The sequence below is a fragment of the Haliotis rufescens genome, unplaced genomic scaffold, assembly GCF_023055435.1.
Source record: "Haliotis rufescens isolate VD_foot unplaced genomic scaffold, xgHalRufe1.0.p SCAF_28, whole genome shotgun sequence".
In the NCBI taxonomy this organism is placed as follows: domain Eukaryota; kingdom Metazoa; phylum Mollusca; class Gastropoda; order Lepetellida; family Haliotidae; genus Haliotis; species Haliotis rufescens.
Window position 1 is genome coordinate 785,784 of NW_025963979.1, and position 11,444 is coordinate 797,227.

Here is an 11,444-nt window from a genome sequence, read left to right on the forward strand (position 1 = left end):
TAATGCTCTAGCTTTTTCGGGGAGTAATTATTTATTTTCCAGTATGAGGGAATCAAACGCTAAAGAATTTGAAGAGGAGCGTAAACGACATAACGAAGCTTTAGAACAATACCAAGCAGCCCAGTTACAATATACACAGCAGAGAATGAAGAGATTAGACTTTATTCATGAACAACTGATTAAGGAAGGACATTCAATTCAAACGTTTAAGGATGTCGAATCTGCCATGCACGAATACTTCCTCGTTTATGGGAAAAAACTAGACCCAATACCAAGACCAACAATGAGTCAGTTTTATACACCGTCAGAGGAACAAAAGAACCGAGAGGTCACATTTATTATTATTGGATTGACTTCTCTATTGATTTTCAGCTATACCATGCATAAGTCAGAGTGACAGCTGTGGCTATGATCTATAAATAGCATAATCAATATCTCACAGTGTAGCTGTGATTTGCATTTAGACAAATGATATGATAGATGTATATACCATGAATAACTGCAAGTTTACACTCATGGGAAAGACTACCCTTTGTAACCGACGCTGTGTTGATTTTTTTTACTGCGGCATACACAATTATTACATCAGGCGCGGAAACATTAACTATACGTGTTCTGTATGCGGGATAGGGGTCAAAGGTCGTTATTTTTATGTAAGGAACACGGTGCTGATAGGGTCAGGAACCAGATTATTTATGCTAGGAAGAGAGATTACATCAATGAGGGGAATAGGTTGGGGAGAATATGTATTTAGATATATGAAAACAACCAATTAGACATTTGTCTCATTTTGCATATACCATTCAACCACAATGGTTTTTGTCAGAGAGTTAAAAGCTATGGCAAAGCAAAGTGGACTGCGTGGATATTCTCGTATGAGAAAAGCTGAATTGATGGATTTACTCGGTTTGGAATACAACAGACCCCAGACTGTTAGAGAACTCAAAGTTCGAGCGAGAAACAGTGGGCTGAGAGGTTATTCTCGAATGAGAAGAGCTGAATTGATCGCTTTACTAGATAATAATCAACCTATTGATAATGATATTCAACCTAATAATGATGATAATCAACATAATAATGATAATGATAATCAACATCAAGAATTAATATTTGTACCCACATCCGCCGGCGTTGGTAAATATCTAAGAGGTTGGAAGATGGATATTAATTCCAACATGGATGTTAACGATATTAAGCCCATCATATCGAGTAAAATTAACGAGGAATTAGATGATTTACGTAGTATAAAATACCAGCTGACGATTAAAATGACATTGAGTAAAAGTAACACAGACGATAGCACCGAATATACCGAACCATATTTCCGTAGCAATCAAGAAGTTATAACCGAATCCGATACTATAAACTCATCATTAGATACATCAATTCAGAGGATACAGGAAACTTTAGAACGCTGGACTAATAGAGGTTCGGGTTGGGGTGTTGATAAAATCGATAGTTTATATTTAGATATAGCAAATTATATACCTTTCAAAGGTGGATCTTATATAGATTTACCTCCGTATTATAAGAAGAAAAAAGCCATAATTAACGTAAAAAATAAATCCGATGACTGTTTAAGAATGATGATAAGATCTGCATTGTTCCCCGTAGACAAAAATCCGGATAGACCTTCTAGCTATCCCCAAAACGATGGACTCAACTTCGATGGTATAGACGAACCTACACCAGTATCACAAATTGATAAGGTGGAAAAGCAAAATAATTTAGCTATAAATGTTTTTGGACATTCTAAAGGAATTGTTGTACACAGGATAAGCTCCGCTCCGGAAAATATCCACAGAATCAATTCATTTCTGATCGAAAAAGATGGTAAATATCATTATACGTGGATAAAGAGTTTAAACAAGCTATTATACGATCAAACTAAATATAAGGGAAAGAAATATTTCTGCGAAAGATGCCTGCATGGGTACAGCAGACAAGATCTATTAGAAGCGCATAAAGAAGACTGTAGAGGTGTTGGACAGAATGCTATCAGGATCGATATGCCTAAAGAAGGAAAAAATATATTAAAATTTGAACATTATTGTAATCAAATGCCAGTACCGTACGTAATTTACGCCGACTTCGAAGCGCTTATCAAACCCATAGAAAATACCAACCATAGCAATACTGATAATAGTTTTACGTACAAAACTCAAGAACATATTCCTTGTGGGTTTGGATATATAGTTGTAAGGTATGATGGGAAAACAAACCCGCCCGTGATTTACAGAGGTCCCGATGCAGCAGGAAAGTTCCTAGAATATCTACAAAATGAAGAGAGAATAATCAGGGAAAAATTATCGTGTGAGAAACCCATGTGTATGACGAGGGATGATTGGAGGGTCCATAAGAAGTCAACGAGTTGTCACGTTTGTAATAAACCCCAGGATGGGGATTCCGTAAGAGATCATTGCCACGTCACGGGTAATTATCGGGGAGCCGCTCATAACGAGTGTAACTTGAAACTAAAAATGAACTCTCAAACAATACCCATCCCCGTTGTGTTTCATAACCTTAGGGGATACGATTCACATCTCATTATGCAAGCTATCTCGAAGACCGACGGTGGTTTAACGTGCATTCCTAACAATATGGAAAAATACATATCGTTCTCGTTGACTAAACCTATACATTATAGGGACAAGGATGGGAAATCTAGAACAAAGCAAAGTAATGGGCTTAGATTCATAGACTCCGTACAGTTTCTGTTATCTTCCCTGGACAATTTAGCTAATGCGAACAATCCCGATGACTTTGCGATAACAAATAAATATACCGATAAGATAACACGTCATTTGTTGCTGAGAAAAGGTGTATATCCTTACGAATATATGGATGATTGGTCTAGATTCGAAGAAACTGAATTACCACCCCTCGAATCATTCTATAGTAACTTAACAGAATCTAGAATAACAGATGCCGATTATGAACACGCTCTGACGGTCTGGGATAAATTAGGTTGTAAGAATTTAGGCGATTATCACGATCTGTACTTAAAAACCGATGTACTGTTACTCGCCGATATATTGAGATATTTAGAAAGACGTGTTTCAAACAATATGGCTTGGACCCGGCATGGTACTATTCCAGTCCCGGACTATCGTGGGATGCATTGTTGAAGAAGACCGGCGTAGAACTAAAACTACTCACAGATTACGATATGCACTTGTTTATTGAGAAAGGATTAAGAGGTGGTATATCGATGGCAGCTAAAAGGTATTCTAAGGCTAATAATAAATTAGTGGAAGGATACGATCCGAGTAAACCCGACACGCACATATTATATCTCGACGCTAACAATTTGTACGGATGGGCTATGAGTCAACCTTTACCCACGGGTGGTTTTGAATGGGTCAATGATATCGAGTGAATGATATCAATGTGAATGATATCGAAGTGAATAAAGGGTACATACTAGAAGTTGACTTGGAATATCCAAGTTCGTTACATAAAGATCATAACAGTTATCCGCTAGCTCCCGAAAGATTAATGGTTAATAAAGATTGGATGTCGGAATATCAACGCTCCTTGATGGGAAATAGTAGGTTAGCTAACGTAGAAAAACTCGTACCAAATTTGATGGATAAAACAAAATATATAGTTCACTACAGAAATCTCCAGTTGTATCTATCGTTAGGTATGAAACTTAAGAAAATACACAGAGTTCTAAAGTTCGATCAAAGCCCTTGGATGGAGCCCTATATAAGGTTGAACACAGATTTAAGAAAGATAGCTACCAGAGATTTCGAAAAGAATCTGTATAAGCTCATGAATAACTCGGTATTTGGTAAAACTATGGAGAATCTAAGGAAGCGTGTTGATGTTAAATTAGTCAGATCTAATGAGGAAGAAAGACTCAGGAAACTTATAGCCAGTCCGGCTTTTAACAGAAGCAAGATATTCGATAACGACTTAGCCGCGTTGCATATGCAGAAGAGTAATATAAAATTCAACAGACCGGTGTACGTCGGTATGAGTATTCTCGACTTGTCAAAACACTTAATGTATGACTTTTATTACAACGAACTTAAGAAGCAATATGGCGATAGATGCGAGGTGTTATATACCGACACAGATTCTTTGTTGATGGAAATACAAACCGAGGATGTGTATAAAGATATGGCAGAAAAAATAGATATGTACGACACGAGCGATTACCCAAAAGATAATCCACTGCACAGCGTTGTAAATAAAAAGGTGTTAGGTAAGATGAAGGATGAATGTGCTGGGACCCCTATAGCGGAGTATGTGGGATTAAGACCTAAGATGTATTCTATAAAGAAGTCCGATAATGGAGAGATAAGAAAAGCCAAGGGCGTTAAGAAGTATGTTGTAAAAAAGCATATCAAACACGAACAGTATAAAGAATCATTATTCAACAGTAGAACGTTCAAACACGAGATGAACTCTTTAAGAAGTTACAATCATAGGATATATGGATTAAGAATGAACAAGAGATCATTATCCCCCTTAGATACAAAGAGATGGATTGATAATGATGGTGTAAATACCTATGCTTATGGTTATGGTGGTAATACTGTACCGTCGGGAACTATGAACAACTCTTCTCGTACAAATGCCCTACCCGGTCCATCTTGAAGATAATAAAGAATAGGCTCTCCTTCTTTCGTAACCAATCGACTAATGTTATACGTCTTAAGGGACCATATGGAATCGGTTGCGCGACGTAGGCCTCCTTCGAGTTCACCGGCCTGGTATAAATATCTTACCCTTACTCTATCCGGAAGTTTTCGTTCTTTGCCTCTCCTCGGTGCTGAAGATTCGGAAGTCACTGATTTCATTTTAATAGCATGGAATGGTTTCTTCCCTATTAATCTCGTTACTTCATTATTCAGCGCTGATACAACGGCTGGTAATCGTGTCACCCATTCGGTTGATCTTAATCGTTCGGATTTCATTTCGATCCCATACTGATAGCCAAACAAACGTTCCGCTAATGTCCTGTTAAATCTTTCGACGATAGCTTGACTGTGGTGGGCCTCTCTTTCACCACGGACGATTTCGACATCGTGCTTTGTTAACAGTTTAGTTACCGATCCCATAAACTCGCGACCGGGATCTACTTGAAATAGCTTAGGCCATTTTAGCGGTCCGCGTTTGTATATGCGACTCAGTGCATTAGCTACCTCTGTTGATTCTTTCGATGTTAATGGCTCAGCCTCTTTGTATCGACTAGCCACATCCACAACGGTTAAAGCGTATTTATACGTTTTGCGTTTTACCTTATCGTGGGGAAGAAACAAGAGGTCAGCCTGATGAACTTCATTCGTTGTAAAAATGTCAAACTTCTTCCTCGGTATATAACGCGGTGCCGGTAAATATATCTGCCACATCGCTTGTTTCTTTAACCAATCCTTGGCCACATCTTTAGATACCTTAGCCGTGGTGGCTAATTTTTTTATTGCTCCTACACCTTTCCAATATCCTCGTGGGCTATAGTAAATTTTATTCATTATTAATTAATATTGATATTTCTTTTAAAATGACTTTCGTTGAATCGCATCATCATTTTTATACTAATAGAAGCAATGATTGGCCCCAGGTGGTGGTGAGCTGGAGTCAATTTAGCTGAATCTCATGACTATCGTTGAATCGCATAATCATTTTGGCATAAAAAATTCCATCTGTAGTAGCAGTATAGGTATATAAATCCAGCTCCAGTGGAAGTGAGCCAGAACCCCTATTACCTATACTACTCCCTAATATAATTTTTCTCTTGATATTAGAGAATATGATACTTGAGAAGTACTTTCTAGTTCAATGCAGTGCATTGATGTGTTTAATTAATTAGAAAATAATTAATGAATTAGCCTAATCTGCTAGGACATTCAACTCCGTTACGGATCACAAAATGGAAAGTAATTTTAATAGCGCTAGGTTTCTTTGAAATATAAAATCATATTCAGCAATTAACTTTAAGTGTGAATACGATTCAGTGTTATACAAATGGAAACTGGCTAAATAAAATGTATGATTGGACATTTGTAAGTGCTCGCTCCATATTTCAAAAGTTTGCCTAGACAACAAAGTCATTTACATGAAAGAATGTATCCAAAATATAGTATTTTTCATCTTTTGTCACAACATATATTATCATTAATCCTAATCTAAAGTTAAAACACATAAAAAAAACAAAGTTTTTCGTCAGTTGTCAAAAGAAGTCATCTATTAAAAAAATCCTGACGTAACAGAGTTGAGTTTGTTGTAACAGAGTTGTAACTCATATATTTTGTTGTTGCTCTGTAGCATAAAATAACAACCTTTTCATCCCTTTTGAGATGAAATGTGAAAATACATGTACTGTATTGTGTTACTTGTTAGGACTTTGGTACTCATGGTTTATAAGCCAGTTACTGCAGTAATGGCATACAAAAGTGCGTCTACTAAATTACTAATGTTCAACCCTTTGTATAGATCGACGTTGAAATAAATAAGCACAAAGCTGCTTAAAATGCCATTTTAGATCACTATAATATAAACTGACGGCGAAAAGAAACGTTACAAACGATATTTCTAGGATAAAATATGACCAACACAATTTGAAGCAGCAATAACAATTGTATTGTAGAAATTCATCATTCAGAACAGTAAAATGCATATTTACTAATTCAACAACAAAGTCCTTGACTTCAACAGGGACATTTCTTGACAAGGGATCTTTCGTCCAGTATTCGATCAACAACATTGGTTACAATTAAGGATTGACTGTATATTTTTTTCGGTTTATTGAGGTATGAATCGAAAAACTGATGTGCAAACCGTATGAATCCGCGAAGCGGATTCTTACAAAAGTTTGCATATCAGTTTTTCGATTCATACCTCAATGAACCGAATAAAATACACAGTCAATGCTTATAATTAAATTTGACAACGTAAAACATGTTTTATCGACAATAGTTTAACCAAAAACAGTTCTATATCAGAACAGACAAAATGATGAGATTCATAAACATTCCAGGTGTAGGAATACATACTGTGGCGTGACATGAATCAGGTGATCGTTTAATTTATGCACATAACTTGACACGCCTTCACAGTCAGTAGCCAATCAACGGAGAGTAGGATCAAAACAATGTTCATTGGACCTGTCAATTAAGGTAAGCGGCGAAAAGAACTTCAACAGTCAGACTGTAACGAACCGGAAGATATATGTCCGGGAGAAGGCGGCTGTTTCGAATAACATGGTCAGTTACCGCCAGATTCAAACCGGATTACGGTAAAACACAGTTGGAACAATGCTAGTAAGAAATGAAACCCCAAGACATGAAAGTTGAACCGAGGCGAGCGAGAAAAAAACAGGCGAGCGAGCCTGCACGTTTGCTGTTTCATTCATTCTCGGCCTTCGGTTTCAAAGGGTAGTTTGGACAATGAATATGCATGAAAGTCGCTAAATGTCCTGTGCATTACGATACACGTGAGCAGAAAGGGAATTCCCTCGACTGTAATATTGGGATTCCCCGACATTCCGCAGTAATAAAAGTAGTGCGCTTCGGTGGGCGTGGCTTTATTTTTTACATTCATTGGGAAATGAATGCAATAACAAATCAGCTAATCAGAATGTAGGAATTTCAATGACCACAACGAAAATTTAATTATCTTTAGGTGACGACGGCCCAGACCGTTCAATATGGGATATGACCTCCATGAGCGGCAATGCATCTTCGAATGCGGCGTCGAACTGAGTAGACAAGCGTCCTCACATCGACTGCAGGTATCCGATTCCATTCCTCACGGAGGGCAACGATCAACGCTTGTCTCGTGAAGGGAGGATGTTGACGTTTCTGAAGACGACGCCCCAGCTGGTCCCAGAGATGTTCTATGGGTGACAGATCTGGTGATCGAGCTGGCCACGGCAGGACAGTCACGTTGTTGGCGTTGAGGAAGTATCTATAGTAATACGGGCTTTATGGGGTGTGGCGTTATCTTGTTGGAACACCGTCCGTTGTTGACGCTGGATGAAAGGAAGAACCACTGGCCGTAAGATATTGTCAATGTAGCGTTGTGCTGTCAGTTTGCCTTCGATGATGACAAGTTCCGTCGTCTCGTCACCGCAAATGCCGCCCCAGACCATCACACTTCGCCCCCGTAAGGTTCCACCTCCTGGGCACAACAAGAAGCTGTACGTTCACCACGTCGTCGATAAACTCGCGTCCGCCCATCAGGTTTGAAGAGTTGAAACCTACTCTCGTCACTAAACAGCACTCGCCGCCATTCCCTTTAGTAAAAAGCGGTCATCCTGCGGGGTCGTGACCTTTGGTCTGCCACTACGTGGTCTGTCTGCGGTTCTGCCAGTCTGTCGGAGACGTGCGACCAGTCTGGTAATGGTCATCTTAGAGCAGTTCATGTTAATGGCAACCGCTCTCTGTGTCGCTCCCATCTGCAGCATACCTATGGCTCTCTCCCTCTGGACAGCGGTCAGTCTTGGCATGTTCTTTGATGTTAATCATCGCAACCAATGATAGGGAAAAGACCCGTGCGTAATTCATACCCGGAAATTGCACGATAATTTGGGAGAGAATGTTTTAAAAAATTGCTGAAAAACACCAATATCTCCCAAAATCCACAAAGCACGTGCAAAGAACGACAGAGAACATGAAGGTTGTATTCGTGAGATGTGTTCTTTACTGTTTTTGAACAGGTTGGCATCTTTGTTTTAAAGTGGAAAATCAGTTAATGTTGGTAACGTTTCTTTTGGCCCTCAGTTTAGTTACAAAACTCACAATTGTAATGATCAAATTCCAGATCAGTCATAACATCAACACTGTCAGAAAATATGTTGTTTATACATGCATAATGAAATTGCTTTCTGCAGCCAAAACACAATAGCCAGGCACTCCCATCAATGTAAAAGACAACAGTTCTGTCTTCAATAATTAGTCCACTGTCTGAAAGAGCGTTATCAATAGTATAAAATCCACATTTTGCACAGTCCCTAACATCTTATTCATCAGAAACATCAGAGCAGTCTGAGTGACTATTTTAAGAAAAGTTCTTATAACTAACTGTGGGAAAATTATTTGTCAGGTATAGGGTTAAAATAAAATAAAATATTCTTGAAGAAAAACAAAGCTATGTACTGACAATAACTATCGAAATTGTGCAGATGCATACATTTTTCCTCTCCGTTACGCTGTGCAGCATTACAGAGTTGAGTGTAGCGTAGTTGAGAAACCTTACTATATATGGCTCATATCCCACTATGCTTTGCTTTTTATGGAAATTAAAATACTCATTGCTAACATGGTCTTATTAACCAATTTCTCTGGGAAAAGTGAAGGAAATTAGAATGAGATATAGATCTATAGACAGTGTAACAGTATGGCAAGCCATTTTCACATTTATTACGGAATTACAGATATCTTCAATTGTTTTAAAGATATCTTGAATTGAATTGAAGATTTCTTAAATGCAGATAATTGTAGAAATCTGCAATAACATTTAAGATATCAATGAATTAAGGATATGGTGAAGCGTATTACTGATATCTTGAAAAGAATTGATGATATATTAAATTCGATTATTGATATCAAAATATGATTTAAAGATATCAAAATGTCATATTTTGTTATGTCAATAATTCAATTCCATATATCTTGAAACTAAATACAGATATCAATAATTAATTATTGATATCTTCAACTGTTGCCATTATTAAAGATGTTACTTTAATAATGTTTCTTAAATTAAATAACTGATATCAATAATTGATATAAAGATATCATCAAAATTATTAATGATATCTTTAATTGGATTTTTGATATCAGTAACGGTCAGAATTAATGATATCTTGAATTGATTTAAAGATATCTCTAATTGAATTAAAGATATCTCTAATTCATTTGTGGATATGTATAACTTACTTCAAGATATCTTGAATATATTTCTAATATATGTATGTACTGTAGGATGGTAATTGCTTAATGATATCTTAACTACATTTAGGGATATCACAAACTAATTTGTTGATATCACCGTCACATTTTAAGATATCAGTAATTGTATTATGGATATCAGACATGAATTTAATTATTTTTTGATATCTTAAAAACATTATTGATATCTTTAAATAAAATACCGATATCTTTAAAACAATTGAAGATATCTGTAATTCCGTAATAAATGTGAAAACGGCTTGCCATATAACAGAGTTGAGGCTTAGAAAACATACTGTACTTAACAGACATATCTTGATGTCATTGGTTTGAACATTGTACATAAATGTGGCATCTATCTATCACCAGCAGATGATCTTCATACACATGTTGCCAAAAGAGGCAGCGTATGAGAGTTATCTTCCACAGCGGTTATTTTTTTAGCATTGGTACGTTAGAACGGAGTTGAGTGCCTTTTGAGTGACATCTTTTTTTTCCTAGTTTTTGTTTTTTTCAATTAGGTTTTAGATGATAATGATAGGATACATGTAATTAGTGTTCATTTGAGAGTCTGAAAAACAAAATTTGTTACATTTTTATAGTATTTAGATATAGATTAGGAATTATTTTTTATTCTGGTCCAGCTGAGGGACAGCCATGTTTTAAGTAAATCCAGAAAATACTTGCTTATAAACAAACAAATATTAACTTGAAAGTACATTTTTTTAGCATTTTACATTTGAAGAAAGGCAATCTACTTGTGAATAGCTTGAAAAGGAAATCTAATATTTTAAAATACATTTCTGCAAACAAACTACTGATGTACAGGTCAAGTGGGAAATTGTTACGGTGTTGAGATTTTCACCCACCTAATTTTCAGAGCTCATTTTCAGTACTTTTGCTTGGCCTAAAATGCCAGTGGATGATATCACAGAACAGGGAATTTCCAACGTTATTCAGAAATGACAGGTAGCCTATTTGTTAAGTTTGGTCACTTGCATTCAACAATTATACCAAACAATAATCAGATTATATTTTTTAAACTTCAATTATTAGACAGATTTTTCAACTATAGTGTTTTGGAAGAGGCCTAACTTGAAACACCAGCAGTTGCGCCAATATTTCTTACCTTGACAACAATTTATGAATTTGTCACGTGTGTGACCATAACCAACTGATAAATAAGTAACAAAACTGAGTTTGATCATCAGATCCACATGTGTCCCATGTATATTTTGTTCGGTGGATTTGGATACAATTCCTGCTCAAGTTTAAAACAATCTGGCATCACTTCCCGTTTTGTCAACACCAATTCTTCATCTACTCCTTCGTTTAATTACCATTTCTTCCAGCCCAAGTATCTTGAATCTCTCCAAACACTTGTCTATTCAGCTCAATTCAAAAGTATTTGTAGCACTGTTTTCGAATCGACAAATTTCTGCAATTTTCCTAACCATTATTGCTTGTGTTGTGTCACTCATGCTTGACAAAAGCAGTGCGGATAGACATCTTCGCCTTCATCTGGTTCCACAATGAAATCTG